Source organism: Balaenoptera physalus, assembly GCF_965194825.1.
Source record: "Balaenoptera physalus genome assembly, chromosome: 10".
Lineage (NCBI taxonomy): Eukaryota > Metazoa > Chordata > Mammalia > Artiodactyla > Balaenopteridae > Balaenoptera > Balaenoptera physalus.
This window is the reverse complement of record NC_138889.1, coordinates 100,531,110-100,546,091: the sequence shown is the minus strand read 5'-3', so window position 1 is coordinate 100,546,091 and position 14,982 is coordinate 100,531,110. Positions and strand designations below refer to the sequence as shown.

The 14,982-nt window shown below is 42.4% G+C and overlaps 1 protein-coding gene across 18 annotated transcripts in view; it reads left to right on the top strand.

Moving 5' to 3' along the window:
- The first annotated feature begins 3,683 nt into the window (after window positions 1-3,683).
- Window positions 3,684-14,982, top strand: part of CELF1 (CUGBP Elav-like family member 1) — an 80,429-nt gene continuing 69,130 nt past the window's right edge. For 11 of the 18 annotated variants that reach the window (XM_082475955.1, XM_082475948.1, XM_082475947.1 and 8 more), the window contains exon 1: window positions 3,685-3,844. The gene's annotated coding sequence lies outside the window, so the exon portion shown is untranslated. Of the gene's footprint in view, window positions 3,845-14,982 lie in introns of all 18 variants that reach the window. The other 7 variants (XM_082475944.1, XM_082475946.1, XM_082475960.1 and 4 more) reach the window with 4 other exon arrangements.

Sequence of the window (14,982 nt, the reverse complement as noted above, 5' to 3'; positions counted from 1 at the left end):
TTTTTTAAGAGTATTTTTTTATATAAATTTATTTATTTATTTATTTTTGGCTGCATTGGGTCTTTGTTGCTGCACTCCGGCTTTGTCTAGTTGCGGTGAGCGGGGGCTACTCTTCATTGCAGTGCACAGGCTTCTCTTTCCGGTGGCTTCTCTTGTTGCAGAGCAGGAGCTGTAGGTGTGCGGGCTTCAGTAGTTGTGGCAGGCAGGCTCAGTAGTTGTGACTCGCGGGCTCTAGAGCACAGGCTCAGTAGTTGTGGCGCACAGGCTTAGTTGCTCCGCGGCATGTGGGATTTTCCCGGACCCGGGCTCAAAACCATGTCCCCTGCCTTGACAGGCGGATTCTTAACCACTGCGCCACCAGGGAAGTCTGGAAACAGAAATTTAAACCACAGTAAAGTATCACTCCACTTCTACCAGAATGACTGAAATTAAAGGACTGATAATACCAAGTGATGATGAGGATGCACTGTTAATATTTTAATAAACTTTCTGGGTTTTGTCTCTTTCAACAAACACATTCTCTAACAAAAATGGGATCGTTCTGTACCTGTTAATTTGTTACCTGCTTTATTCACTAAGCATGTGTCATGAACATTTGCCCACAATTAAATATTTTTCTGTATCATTATTTGAAAATATATATAATATTCTAGGCTATGGCTATATCATATACTTTATTAAGTATACGATATACTTGATGAAGTATATCGAGTGTATATTTTTGTAACAGATTTTATGCTTTTGTATCAGATTTTATGCTATTCCAACAATGTTATGATCCATAATACATCAGTACATCTCTGCTTTTTTTTTTTTTTTTTTTTTTGCTGCATGGTGTGGTGTGTGGGATCTTAGTTCCCCGATCAGGGTTGGAACCCATGCCCCCTGCATTGGGAGCGTCCCAGTATTAACCACTGGACCGCCAGGGAAGTACTAGTACATCTCTGCTCTTATCCTGATTATTTTCTTAAGAAAAGCTCCTAGAAAGATATGTAAACTTTAAAATTCCTCCAGACAGACTATCTGAATTTTACTCCCACCAGCACTTGGAAAAGGCTTGCTTCCCCGAACCCTTGTTAACATTTTTAAAAACAAATCTTAATCAATTTGGAAGGCAAAAAATGAAGCAGGGAGCTTTTTATACTCATTTATATCTCACATCAGGCTTTTTTGTATTTGGACTGTTTAGTGTTTTGTCTATATTGGGAAGCCCTTTGAAGTTAGAAGAATGTGTGTTCTTCATGTAATTGTTCTTCCACCCAACTCTGGGGTAATGGACTCTGGCCTTCCTTGGTAACTATATGCAAGAATGACACTAGCGCCCTGCAAGGAGTGGCCCTAAGTCAAGGGGCAGGTAAAATGGGGAAAGTTACTGGTCGCCCTTTGAGAAATATATGTTGAGCTGGACACTGTGAAAAGCATTGGAGAGACAAGAGGATAACAAGACAGGTGTGGTCCCCGCTCTCATTTAGCTCATGGTAGGTTGCAGGAAGTTTCTGAATGCTAAACAATTCATTCTCTTTTTTCATACTCAGCACCAAGATATGTCTATTCATTAATTCAACAATATTTATTGATGAATTGGGGAGTTGGATGAAGGTGGTCAAAAGGTACAAACTTATTGTTATAAGATAAATAAGTACTAGGGATGTAATGTACGACATGATGATGATAGTTAACATAGCTTTACGATATATTTGGAAGTTGTTAACTTGTGATTCTCATCACAAGGAAAAAAAGTATCTGTATGAGATAATGGATGTTAATTAAACTTATTGTGGTAATCATTTCACAATATATGGAAATCAAATTTTAAAAAAAAACCCGGTATTTATTGAGCACCTACATGGCATTATTTTAGGCCCGGAGGATATAAAACAGACAAGATCCCTATCCCCATAGAGTTTACCTTCTGGTGTGGGAAGACTACAAATAAAATATGTAAAATATGAAGTACAAAATATACTATGTTAGATGGTGATAAGTGCTTTGGATAGAAACAAAGTGGCATAGGGAAGGTGGGAGGGAGGGAGATGCAAGAGGGAAGAGATAGGGGAACATATGTATATGTATAACTGACTCACTTTGTTATAAAGCAGAAACTAACACACCATTGTAAAGCAATTATACTCCAATAAAGATGTTAAAAAAAAAAAGAAAGTGGCAAAGGGGGACTGGAAACACAGATGTATGTGTGTGTAATTTTAAATAGGGTGGTCAGGGAAGGCCCAACTGAGAAGGTGACATTTAAGTCAAGACCTGAAGGAGGTGAGGAGGTGAACCACATGGATATCTGGATGATTCTATGGCACAAAAAGGAACGGGACAGATTCTCTGCTTAAAAGGTTTCTACAATCTACAGCAGCTGGGAGACAAATATAAAATTAATTGTGGTAATGTATGTGACAACATTCTATAAGCTATAATGGTCTATAAATGTAAGATGTTTTCAGTAAATTACACATAAAACTATTAACAAGAACAAGATCATATATCAGTATTACAAATGTATATAAAATGATAAACTACACAGTACAACTAAGGAATATGATAGTGTACAATTTAGGGGCTAATTGTTCAGATTTATATGGTACCAGAAACACTGTGGTTAGTTTTTTTTTCCCCCACGGGGGAAAGAGGTGCTTCCAACACATGGGAAAGCCTTTGAGGCTTCTGCTTGGGAGTCCACTTATTTTTTTGCGGTAAGGTTGGGTATAATCAGTATTTGAGGGTAGAAGAATTATTTGCTCTGGGAAGCCAGATGTTACAGAGAAATCATTTGCAAACCCATGAGTTATTTGCATGTTTGGGGCCAAAAAGTCCCTGAACTAAGTTTTCTTTCTCTATCTGCATTTTATTGTCCCACAAGGTGTAGAACTTGCGGAATAAATGACCTTTTAAACAAACGAACGAACGAAGGAATGAACTATTGTACTGTTTGCATTCCATCCAGATCCTGGGATTCCTGGGTCACTCTGAAGGAGGTCTTCAGGGACCTAACCTGGGTTACTGATTTTTTTTTTTTTTTTTTAGTTGGGGGAGAAGCAGGTTAGGGCTGGAACATCAGTCTCTTAACAGAACCCTTATGAGCTTCCGGGCGCTGCAAGGATTTTTGCAAGGTTGTGAGTTCACACAGCTGATCGTGCTGTTAGAAAGCATTCCCCTAACTCTGAAAGCTTGCAATACACTCACATTCCACATCTCAGCAGAGAAGGAAGGCCTGGATCCTGTTGCTTATCTGCTGGGGTAGAAAGGAGGGTGTGTCATGTGCCCAGCGCTGGCCAAGCACCATCCCATTCACTCATTCGTTCATTCATCAAATATTTTATTATGCGCATATTCAGTGCCAAGCAGAGCTCCTTGCCCACTAGTTCATCCAGAACTCCTGTGGAGAGCCGAGAACTTCAGGGTCTCAGGCCGGGGGTCTTCCTCCAGCAGAGCTCCGAGACAAAGAGATGTGCCCTTGCCGCTCCTTGAGCTGAGGGTTCCGCCCGAGGCCCCGGGGGCTCCTGCGGAGCTGCTTCTCCACTCCCCAGCCCGAGGGGGCGCTGCAGCGCCGGGCGCTCGACCCGCCCCTGAGCACTGCTCCGCTCGGATCGGCGCTGCCGGCCGCACCACTGTGGTACGTTCCCTCAAGCCGCCCTCCCCCTCCTCGTCGGCCCTCCCCGCCGGTGGTAGGTGCCGGAAGTGCCGCCATTTTGGAGTGTTCTGCTCGGGCGGCAGCGGCGGCGGGACGCGGAGGCTCCCCCGGGACTCGGCCTCAGCAGTGAGGCGGCGGCGGCGGCGGCGGCTGCGAAGGAGCAGGCAGCAGCTGAGGCAGCGGCGGGCTCAGGTGCAGCCGCTGGTGAGTGCGGCGGCGGCTGGATAACGGGCCGCGGGTGGGAGGGAGGGAGCGAGGGAGGGAAAGGGGCAGGAGGGAGGCGCCGCGGGGCGGGTCTGGTCCGGGCGGCCGCGGGTCACAGGGCCCTCTGGGCGCGCCCGTTCCTGGTTCCCCGCGCCTCGGAGACAGGTCAGCGATCTCCTGCCTTGTGTCGGAGTCCTCAGCTACCCGCGTCCCGCCGCGCCGGCCTGACGCGTGCCCCCGCGCCCAGGGAGATCCGCCCTCCTCGTGGCCTTGCCCCTCTCTCCGCGCCCTTTGCCTTCATTCTCCGGGCTCTGAGGGCTCCGTTCCCTGCCCAGGGGTAGCTCCGTCTTCCTTTTTCCGGCCGCCGTGCCAGACCCAGGCTGCCTGCCCCGGACACCCTTTCCCTGCTCCTGTCGCCCCACGTGTTCTTGGTGCTTACCCTTGGGGGGGTCCCCAGGACCCCCGCCTCTGGAGCGCAGCGCTTCTCCTCAGGAGCCTCGAAAGCCCCCCTTTCCTCGTCCCAGATCCGCTAGGGCCTTGGCTCGCCCTCCCCCCCACGTCAGGTGCTCACCCGTTATGGCCTAGTAGCGGGGCTGGATTCTCGCACCCGGGAGCGCGGAGAGCACGGTGAGGAGCTTTCTTCGTTAAGGAACTGGCTTTGGATTTAAAGTCGCTGGTGTCTTGGTTGTGGTCCTCGGAACAGGATGTTGTTTTAATTCTCTAAGACGGTTGCACAGGCTCTCAGCAGCTTCTCCTTGGTTTAGGCTCGTCCCCGTAGTTGAGGGGAAGGTGGTGCGATTTTGGTCGGAGCCTGCTTTAGCAAAATGGAATCTTTTTCTCGCCAGCAAAGTTAATGCTGTAGTTTTATTACCTTCGAGGGAGAAGGCTGTATAATAGTGTCAGATAGCGTGGAGTGCTTTATAATGTCTGCAGTGTAAGAGGTAACAGGTACCCGATGAATCGTTTACAGGAACTTCACCCTTAAGAAAGGTCTCTTCGCTTTCTTTGATTCTCTGTAGATCGAAGAGGTTTTAATTTCATTCTTTCACCTTTTCCACAAGTGTTGGGTTGGTTCTTTTCCACAAGTGTGGCATCTCTCAGAGTGGTACGCAGTTTTCAGTTTCTCCTTAAATTCTTGCTGGGGAAGAGTCGTCTCTGAGAACCACCAAGGGGTTTTTCTGTTTTAACATTAATGAGGCCACTTGGAAAATCATCCAGTTACCATAGCGTGCATAAACTATCGCTACAGGTCCCTCCCCTCCCCCCGTGTTTTTATATTCTTCTAGCTTGACTTACAGTATGTGGTTTCTAATCATGAGTTAGCCAGGATTGAAGCATTGCTGTTAGGAAAGCGAAGCAGGAGCTTTCAGCTGTTGTTTTAACCTGGAAGTTTATGGTTTCCCCAGCGGTTCTTTCCTCTTGACTGTCCACCACCTGTTTCCATTAAGAATGGCCCTTGGCCCAGAGCATAGGTCAACTTCTCTCCAACCATTGATTTTTGCCCATGGGGTTATTTTCTCCTCAGATGGTATCTAGACTTAAAATCCATTAGCTGGTGAGATAGAATATCTTTTCCAACCACTTCACTTTTCAGATGAGGAAACTGAGGCTCCCGAGGTCATTTGCCCAAGATTATGTAGCAGGTGCTCTTACAACAGTTTCAACATAGGTTTTTTTGGTTTTTTTTTAAATACAATATCATGAGCAATAATGCAAATTGCCCTTTAAGATGTGATGGAATGGAAAGGGCCCCAGGCTTGGAGTTGAAGTCCTGAATTGTAATCCTTGGTCTGTTACTAGCTCTACAACCTAGACCAAGTCACTGTTTTGAGCCTCAGCTCATTCTCATCTGCAAAATGGAGGAAATCGTGTCTGTTTCACATGGTGCCAATTCAGCTTCAGTGCAGTAATGTGTGAAAGTGTCTGTAGTATAAGAGGTAGTGAAATTTTGAGCCAGAATGATTTATTTTTCTGAAGATTTCCATTTATTTTTGTTATTACAGAAGTTACAGATTCATTATTTAAAATGCAGATAAGCCAGAAAAAAGAGAGAAACTCACCTTTAGTCCCACCACTCAGAGGTGATTGTTAATATTTGTGGTCTTTATCTTATTATCCTTTTTATATGCTGTAGAAATGTTTATTTTAACAAAATACGCTTATCCTAGTTACAGTTTTTTGATATGTTTTTAAATTTAGTAGTAGGTGATAGGCATTGACAACCACATTTTAAATGATGCACTGTGTTTAAGCTCCAGCACATATGAGTTAGGCCAGTGGATATCCCAGCATGGGAGCAGAGAATTTGCTGTTTTAAACATGCTGGGCTTGAAGAAGAGAAGAGAAAGGACAGAGACCTAATGTTTATTGTACATCTACTGTGTGATTTTTTTTTTTTTTTTTTTTTAATATTTGGGCTCTGCTGGTAAACGTGGAGTGTGAGTCGTGAATTCCATGCCCCCTTCTGTGACTGCCACTGCAGCTTCTTTAACTTAATTTTCCTGTGAGGCCAGATGTAATAAGGAACTGGGAAGTTACAAGGTGGTGGTGGTGTGCCTTGGAAAGGGAAAGAGAAGAGCTGTCACCTGGAGGCCAGGGTGAAGAAGTTGGAGGAAGTAGGAGCATAGGCTCCTCTGCTCAAGGCTTTGGGTACTTCCAACAAATTGCTCTGTTTTCTGTAAACCAGTGAGTGAAGCTCACTGGATTTGGTGAAACTCTGTGTGCTCTGCCTTTTTTTTTTTAAACAGCTTTATTGAGATATAATTCACATACCGTGCACTTCAACAGTTTTGGTATATTGCATTATTAATTTTAAAAAATTGTGGTAAAATATATATAACAATTTTCCATTTTAACCATTTTTTAATATTTACATTTTTTTAACGTAAAAAACACATAACCTAAAATTTAGCATCTTAATTATTTTTGAGTGTACAGTGTTGTAGCATTAAGTGCATTCATATTAATGGGAAACAGATCTCCAGAACCTTTTCATCTTCTAAATCTGAAACTCCATACCCATTAAACAACAACTCCCATTTTCTCCCTCCTCCCACCCCAGCCTCTCATAACTACCATTCTACTTACTGCTTCTGTGAATTTGACTACTTTTAGGTATGAGTGGATTCACAGCAGTATTTGGCTTTTTGTGACTGGCTCATTCACTTACTATATCTTTAAGGTTCATCCATGTTGTAGCATGTGACAGGATTTCTTTCCTTTCGAAGGCTGAATAATATTCTATTATATGTATATACCACATTTTGTTTATCCATTTATCTGTTGATGAACACAAGTTGTTTGTACCTTTTGGCCATTGTGACTAGTGCTGCTATGAATATGGGTGTGCAGATATCTCTTTGAGACCCTTCTTTCAATTCTTTTTTCTTTTTTTTAGTATTTCTTTAATAAGGCTGCTCCAGGTCTTAGTTGCAGTGTGCGGATCTTTAGTTGCGGCATGCACGTGGGATCTAGTTCCCTGATCAGGGATCGAACCCGGGCCCCCCTGCATTGGGAGTGTGGAGTCTTAACTACTGGACCACCAAGGAAGTCCCCCTTCTTTCAGTTCTTTTGGATAATATTCAGAAGTGAATTGATGGATCATATGGTGGTTCTGTTTTTAATTTTTTGAGGAACCTCCATACTGTTTTCCATAACGATCCCCCTATTTCACAATCCCACCAACAGTGCACAAGGATTCTAATATCTCCACATCCTCACCAACATTTGTTTTTTTTTTCTTTTTTTTTGGCCACGCCACGTGACATGCAGGATCTTTGTTCCCCAACCAGGGATCGAACCCATACCCCCTGCAGTGGTAGCTCAGAGCCCTAACCACTGGACCGCCATGGAATTCCCTTTTCTTCTTTTTTAATAGTAACAGTCCTAATGGGTGTGAGGTGGTCTCTCGTGGTTTTGATCTGCATTTCTCTGACTAACGATGTTGAACATTTTTTCATATGCTTGATGGCCATTTGTATATCAACTTTGCAGAAATGCCTATAGAAGTCTTTTGCCCATTTTTTTTTTTTTGTGAGTTGTTTTTTTTTTTTTTTTAATTTTTATTTATTTATTTTTGGCTGTGTTGGGTCTTCGTTTCTGTGCGAGGGCTTTCTCTAGTTGCGGCAAGTGGGGGCCACTCTTCATCGCGGTGCGCGGGCCTCTCACTGTCGTGGCCTCTCTTGTTGCAGAGCACAGGCTCCAGACGCGCAGGCTCAGTAGTTGTGGCTCACGGGCCTGAGTTGTGGCTCATGTTGCTCTGCGGCATGTGGGATCTTCCCAGACCAGGGCTCGAACCCGTGTCCCCTGCATCGGCAGGCAGATTCTCAACCACTGCGCCACCAAGGAAGCCCTCTTTTGCCCATTTTTAATTTTTTTTTTTTTTTTGGCTGCATTGGGTCTTGGTTGCTGTGCGCGGGCTTTCTCTAGTTGCGGTGAGCGGGGGCTCCTCTTCGTTGCAGTGCGCGGGCTTCTCATTGCAGTGGCTTCTCCTGTTGCGGAGCATGGCCTCTAGGCGTACGGGCTTCAGTAATTGTGGCACGTGGGCTCAGTAGTTGTGGCTTGCAGGCTCTAGAGCACAGGGTCAGTAGTTGTGGCGCATGAGCTTAGTTGCTCTGCGGGATGTGGGATCTTCCTGGACCAGGGCTCGAACCCGTGACCCCTGCATTGGCAGGCGGATTCTTAGTGCCACCAGGGAAGCCCCCTTTGCCCATTTTTAAAAATCAGATTTTTGTTGTTGTCGTTCTTGTTGAGTTGTAGTTCTTTATGTATTCTGAATATTAATCACTTAATAGATATATATGATTTACACATAGTTTCTCCCATGCCATTTCACTCTGTTGTGTCCTTTGATGTACAGAATTTTAAGTTTGATGGAGTCTCATTTGTCTGTTTTTGCTTTTGTTGCCTGTGCTTTTGGTGCCTTATCCAAGAAACCACTGCTAAGTCCAGTGCCCTGAAGCTTATACCCTGTTTTCTTCTAGGAGTTTTATAGTTTTAGGTTAAGGTCATTTTAACCCTTGGCTTGCAGGATCTCAGTTCCCCCAACCAGGGATTGAACCCAGGCCATGACAGTGAAAGCCTGGAATCCTAACCACTAGGCCACCAGGGAACTCCCCGATTTTAACCATTTTTAAGAGTACAATTCAGTGGCATTAAGTGCGTTCACAGTGTTGTGCAGTCATCACCACTCCTCTGTTTGGAAAATTGAAGTTTTCTTCACCCCAAAGAGAAACTCTGTAACCATTAAGTAATAACCATCCATTGCTCCCTCCTCCTAGCCCCTGGTAACCTCTGGTCTACTGTCTGTCCCTGTGAATTTGCCTATTCTGCATATTTCATGTAATTGGAATCATAATATTTGTCCTTTTGTGTCTGGCGTATTTCACTTAGCACAGTGTTTTCAAGGTTTGTCCACTTGTAGCACGTATCAGGACTTCGTTCCTTTTTGTGGCTGAATTCCTCTCCTTATTGAGGTCAGGGATGTCTCTTTCATCTTGGTATCTTGCTCTCTCTTGGTGCTCCATAAAGGCTCTTGAATTGGTTAGAATTCATGCTCTTCAAGTGGATTACCAATTACTGGGGGATGTCCACTGACATGCTCAAATCTCTGGAAAAATTCAAACGTATCAGTGTGCTTAAAAGTATGTAACAGTAATGCAGATCATGGTTAACAGCATCATTTCTAATTTCTAATCTAATGATAATTTTTAGTCATTTTCAAAATACAGATTATGTACAGAAGAAGTGTCACATAAAGAGAAGGTATAGGCAAGTTTCTGCTTTTGCTGTATAATTAATATATGAGTGTTTTTTGTTAGAGGGGTGGAATGATATCCAGGTATTCCATGTTGTATAAAGTTTATAAACCTGGCATTAAATGGCCTGCTTAGAATTAATAACGAATACTTTGAGGGTAAGAGCATTTTGAAGGTTATCATAAGCCTCCCAGTTTGTTTTAGTATATTCAGAGTATTCTCATGCATGAAAGGCTTTCTTCTTTTTTTTTTTAATAAATTTATTTATTTATTTACTTTTGGCTGTGTTGGGTCTTTGTTGCTGCATGTGGGCTTTCTCTAGTTGCGACGAGCGGAGGCTACTCTTCGTTGTGGTGCATGGGCTTCTCTTGGGGAGCATGGGCTCTAGGCACGCGGGCTTCAGTAGTTGCGGCACACGGGCTCAGTAGTTGTGGCTCGTGGGCTCTAGAGCACAGGCTCAGTAGTTGTGGTGCATGGGCCTAGTTGCTTTGGGCATGTGGGATCTTCCCGGACCAGGGATGGAACCCGTGTCCCCTTCATTGGCAGACGGATTCTCAACGACTGCGCCACCAGGGAAGCCCCTCAAGGCTTTCTTCTTAAGGTGAGCTTTTACTTAATTTTCTGGAGGTTCATAACTGATTTTGAGCTGCTTGATTGTCTACTTTTCTTCTCTTTGCTTTTTGGACCTAGCCTTCAACTCCCATTTTCCTCCTCCCCAGTAAGTAATAAAAGGAGTTTAATATTAATCCTTGGGACATGGGATGAACTGAAAGTTTTATTTGGTTAACCCTTTTGTCCCAAAGAGGTATAGTAAATTCCCTACATAAGAACGAGTTCCATTCTGAGAGCGCATTCGTAAGTCCAGTTTGGTCATAAGTCTAACAAAGTTAGCCTAGGTACCCTGCTAACACAATCGGCCATACAGTACTGTACTGTAATAGGTTTATAATACTTTTCACACAATGCATAAAAAACAAACAGAAAAAACATTTTAAATCTTTCAGTACAGCATCTTGAAGAGTACAGTGGTAGAGTACAACAGCTGGCATACAGGGGCACGTTCGCATCTTTGAAAGTTCGCAACTTGAAGGTTCGTACGTAGGGGACTTACTATATAACAGGCCTCACAGTACTTAGCACATGGGATTTTATTTTTGTGTTAGGGAGGATTTATATACCTCTCTTTCTTTTTTTTTCTCTTTTTTTGGCTACGTTGGGTCTTCATTGCTGCATGCGGGCTTTCTCTGGTTGCGGCGAGTGGGAGCTACTCTTTGTTGCAGTTGCATGGGCTTCTCGTTGTGGTGAGGTGGCTTCTCTCGTTGTGGCGCGCGGGCTTCAGTAGTTGTGGCGCACGGGCGTAGTTGCCCTGCGGCATGTGAGATCTTTCCAGATCAGGGATCGAACCCGTGTCCCCTGCATTGGCAGGCGGATTCTTAACAACTGCTCCACCAGGGAAGTCCCCGTATACCTCTTTTTCAAACAACGTGAACCATTCTTTTGTCCAGAATTATTCCTTGATTCTTGATTATTTTTGGTAATTAAAAGTAGAATGTATCATGGAAGTTTAGGTATTTCACTATACGTTTGAAACAAGAATTAACTTTCTATGTAGGTTTTCTGAGTGGAACTTATACAGATTCTGCTAGTTGGTTGCTATTAATATAATCCTGTATTTACCTGCACACTGTGCTATGGCATTCTGAAATGGTCAAAGAGCAAGTAAAATGAAACAAGAAAATTTTTTATGCTAATTTTTTTTATTGGAGTATAGTTGATTCACAAAATTATATAAGTTTCAGGTGTACAACATAGTGATTCACAATTTTTTAAAGGTTATACTCCATTTATAGTTATTATTAAATATTGACTATATTCCAAAACAAGAAATTTTGAACAGAATCTACAGAATTAGTCTTCTCATAATTGAGAGTTGATTCTGGGGTATTTCGAGTTCTTAAAATTGGTTTGAAACCTGTGGTTTGAAAGAATGATGTGACTTGACTGGGGTTTATAAGCATTGCTTGGGAGGGTAAGTTTGACAGCTCCAGCCTTTGGGCTTAAAAATTTGTAATATCACCGTGTGACCTTAACATTTCTGAGTCTTTTTTCTCATCTTTAAAATGGAGATAACTAACTTGGAATGTAATGTGAGAATTAATTAAGATAACTTAAGCTAGGCACTGAATAGTGCCTGGTACAGTGTTGATAATGCTATTTCCTTTTTTCATCTGTAAAAATGGGCCTGCTGCTTATCTCATGGGTCAGTAATGCAGTTCAACCAAATAAAAGACACTGTTAAAATGAGTAGCAGTGCCATACACAGACAGTAGCTACTGTCAGTGTTCCTTTCCTTTACCCTTTTAGGTGTATTTTGTTTTGCATTTTCCTTTGTCCATTGTGGGTTAGGGATAAGATTGTTTCCTGAAGTCCAATTCGTGCATCTGAATTGTTTTTCTATGAAGAGTGTCCTTTCCCATAGAACCTTTAAGCTCATTGTTCCCTGTGGAATGCTCAGGTAATGTGGTTTCCTAGATTCATCTTCGCTGTCTACACTTCACGTGGGAGTTTGTTGATAGGGAGTCTTCTATGTTCATAGGAAACTGAAAAATACAGATGAATATATTATTGGATTTGCTGTAGGGACACCTGGGTCTCTTCCTAGTTATAGGTAACTAGTTTTAGGCTTGGAGAGAGGGTGGGCTCTAATATTTAGAGTTGTAATGTAGATGAAAGAGTTAATCAGTTTTAGCTTTTTGCTTTGTAAACTATATTGTATCAAGAATCCTTATCTGAGCTTTGTAATTTGATAAAGACATTTTTCTTGATGAGATCTTTGTAATTGTAACTTGTCCTTGTCATGAAATTGGCTTTAGAATCTCCTTGAAGTACTGGTTTCCTTGCAGAATTAATCAGCATAGCTGTTCTGTAGGGTTTTTTTTGTTTTGTTTTGGTTTCTTTTGGCCGCACCAGGAAGCTTGCGGGATATTAGCTCCCCAACCAGGGATCGAACCCGGACCCGCTGCAGTGAAAGCGCCAAGTCTTAACCACTGGACCGCCAGGGAATTCCTGTGTTCTGTAGTTACTTTTTTAACCTCTGCTATGCTATGGAAGCCACGAGCATAAATTTGTTTATTTTTAACTTCTTTGAGTTCCAGACCTGTAAAAAATTTCAAGAATGTTTTATATTCATCATAAACTGCACATTGACTTATTAACACATTCTTTCTGCTAAGGAAATCTTTAATTCTTCTAAAAACCTTATCTCACAGTCTAGAAGGATAAATACCAAAATTTTCTCTGAGCATTGGGACATGAGCAACTTTTTTTTCTTCATACTTGCCATTGTTTTTAAATTTTTATACAGAGAACATGAAATTCATAAAAGTTACATTAAAATTAGACTTTGTGCTTAAGAGATAAGAAAGCCTAGTTAGGGGAGACTGTGAGTATGAAATATCTTAATGATTTAAAGCATTTTAACTCTTAGAGCTTTGTGAAGTTCTGATGTGACCCTCAGTCAGCCAACCTTTTCCCCGCTTTACAAGAAATGGACTCACTTTCAGAACAGCTTATGGATTGTAACATTTTGATTTTTCTGTTCCTCCACTTAGAAAATATGGCAGCAAATATGAAGAGGAATGGTGAGTTCTGGTTTAGAGGCTGCAGTGAGATCTCACTTAATTGATTTTAATATGCCACTTTTGGGATGTGTTCATAGGTTAGGAGTGTAGCTTTAGAAAGAAGTGTTCACTAACTTTCTGACCTCCATAACTATGTTCAGCTTTGACAAAATGGAGTTAAAATCATTCCCGCCCCCCTCCGCCCCCCCGCCATGTTGAAACTCCATTGAAATTATGTTCCCAAATTGGGAAATGTCTTTAGTTTGGGGATTATACAAAATGAAGATTTTTGGTTCTAAAGCCGTTTAATTTTATAGTGTTATACTTTTAATTTTGATAGGTCAGTAGTTTTCATTTACATAACATTGCTACTTTTCAGCAAAGGAATCACTAAATTAGAAACTGTCACCACTTTCTCATTGTTCTTTTTACCTTTTTGTTTCCTGTGAGATTGACGCAAGCTCTTGCAGAGACTGTGGGAATGTGTGATATTTTGGTGATAATGTGGGGTAACTAATTGTCTACTGTGAGTAGACTGGCTTTTTTAACCCAGTATTATTTGGACATCTGTTCAGTTTTTGCTACTTTCTGTTTTGTACAGATAATTTACTGTAGGCTTTTCCCAGTTTTTTTGTGCTTGCAGCTTGTGTGTGTGGGAAACATTCTTTTCTGCTCCAGTCCCACCCCCCCACTACTATTACATAGCTTAGCTGGTGTTTCTCTCTTGCATGAGTTGTCTGCATGATGTTGCTAACTTAACCATGCTAAGTTGGGTGGGATATTACCAGGGAGAAACACCTTTGCTGTCCCTGCTGGCTGCCTGCCTGATTCTGAACGCTGCTGTCTGATCAAGAGTCTTAGGGGGTCCAGGGAGTGAAAGGAAGTCAGGGTGGTGGTGACAAGCACCTTGAAAATGTATGACTGACATTCATCAGCGACCTGGTTATTCCTGCACATTGAAACAGTACTGCTTTGTGGTTATATAGTCATTTTAAACCTTATAGCAGGCTTCCAACTAGGATATTTCACTGGAAGCTGTTTATGTGGTAAAAGACTGTGTATTCCTTAGGTCCATAATTCTTAGATTTATGGCCAGAGCAAGAGGAGCAGGCATTGCATTTTGTGTTCTTCAGCCCTTCCCTGCTCATGTTTCAATTTCTGTTTGTCATTTAGTGCCCAGCTGATCTTTGTCATGAAGCTTTTCATGTCCATTCGTTCTAATACTGTATCATAGGATGTTATTTTAGTATTAATGATTTTTTTTTCATTTCAGTGAGATTTTAAGGTTTTTTTGAGGATGGAGATTGCCTTATTGCTTATTTAGTGTATTATATATCTTTTAAGGAGTCAGGCATGCAGTCCCTACCCTAATTATACTCTGTGATCTAGCCCTTCTTGTAGCAGTTTAGTGGGCCATGGCCCAAGCTGGGCACATCAGTTTCTTCTAGGAATTTGAGATTGGAACTGAGATTCGTGTCTTTAGGGAACAAACAGATCACCTCTATTCAGAGAACTTGAAACATATAGACTCAGACGCTGGGGCACAGCCAAGTTCAGGCTTAATACATGTGGAAGCAGTGAAGGCCAGTCTGCAGGGAGGGAGAATTAAGTACATTTATCCAGAAAGAAGCATTGATGAGAAATGTAGCTCTGGAGAGAGAGGCAGACTAGAAGCACATGCAGAATAGAAGCCTGGGTGCAGAAAGGCTTTGCAGGTGTGGCCCTGGTGTACTTTCTGCCTTTGGGTTCCATGAGATACTCC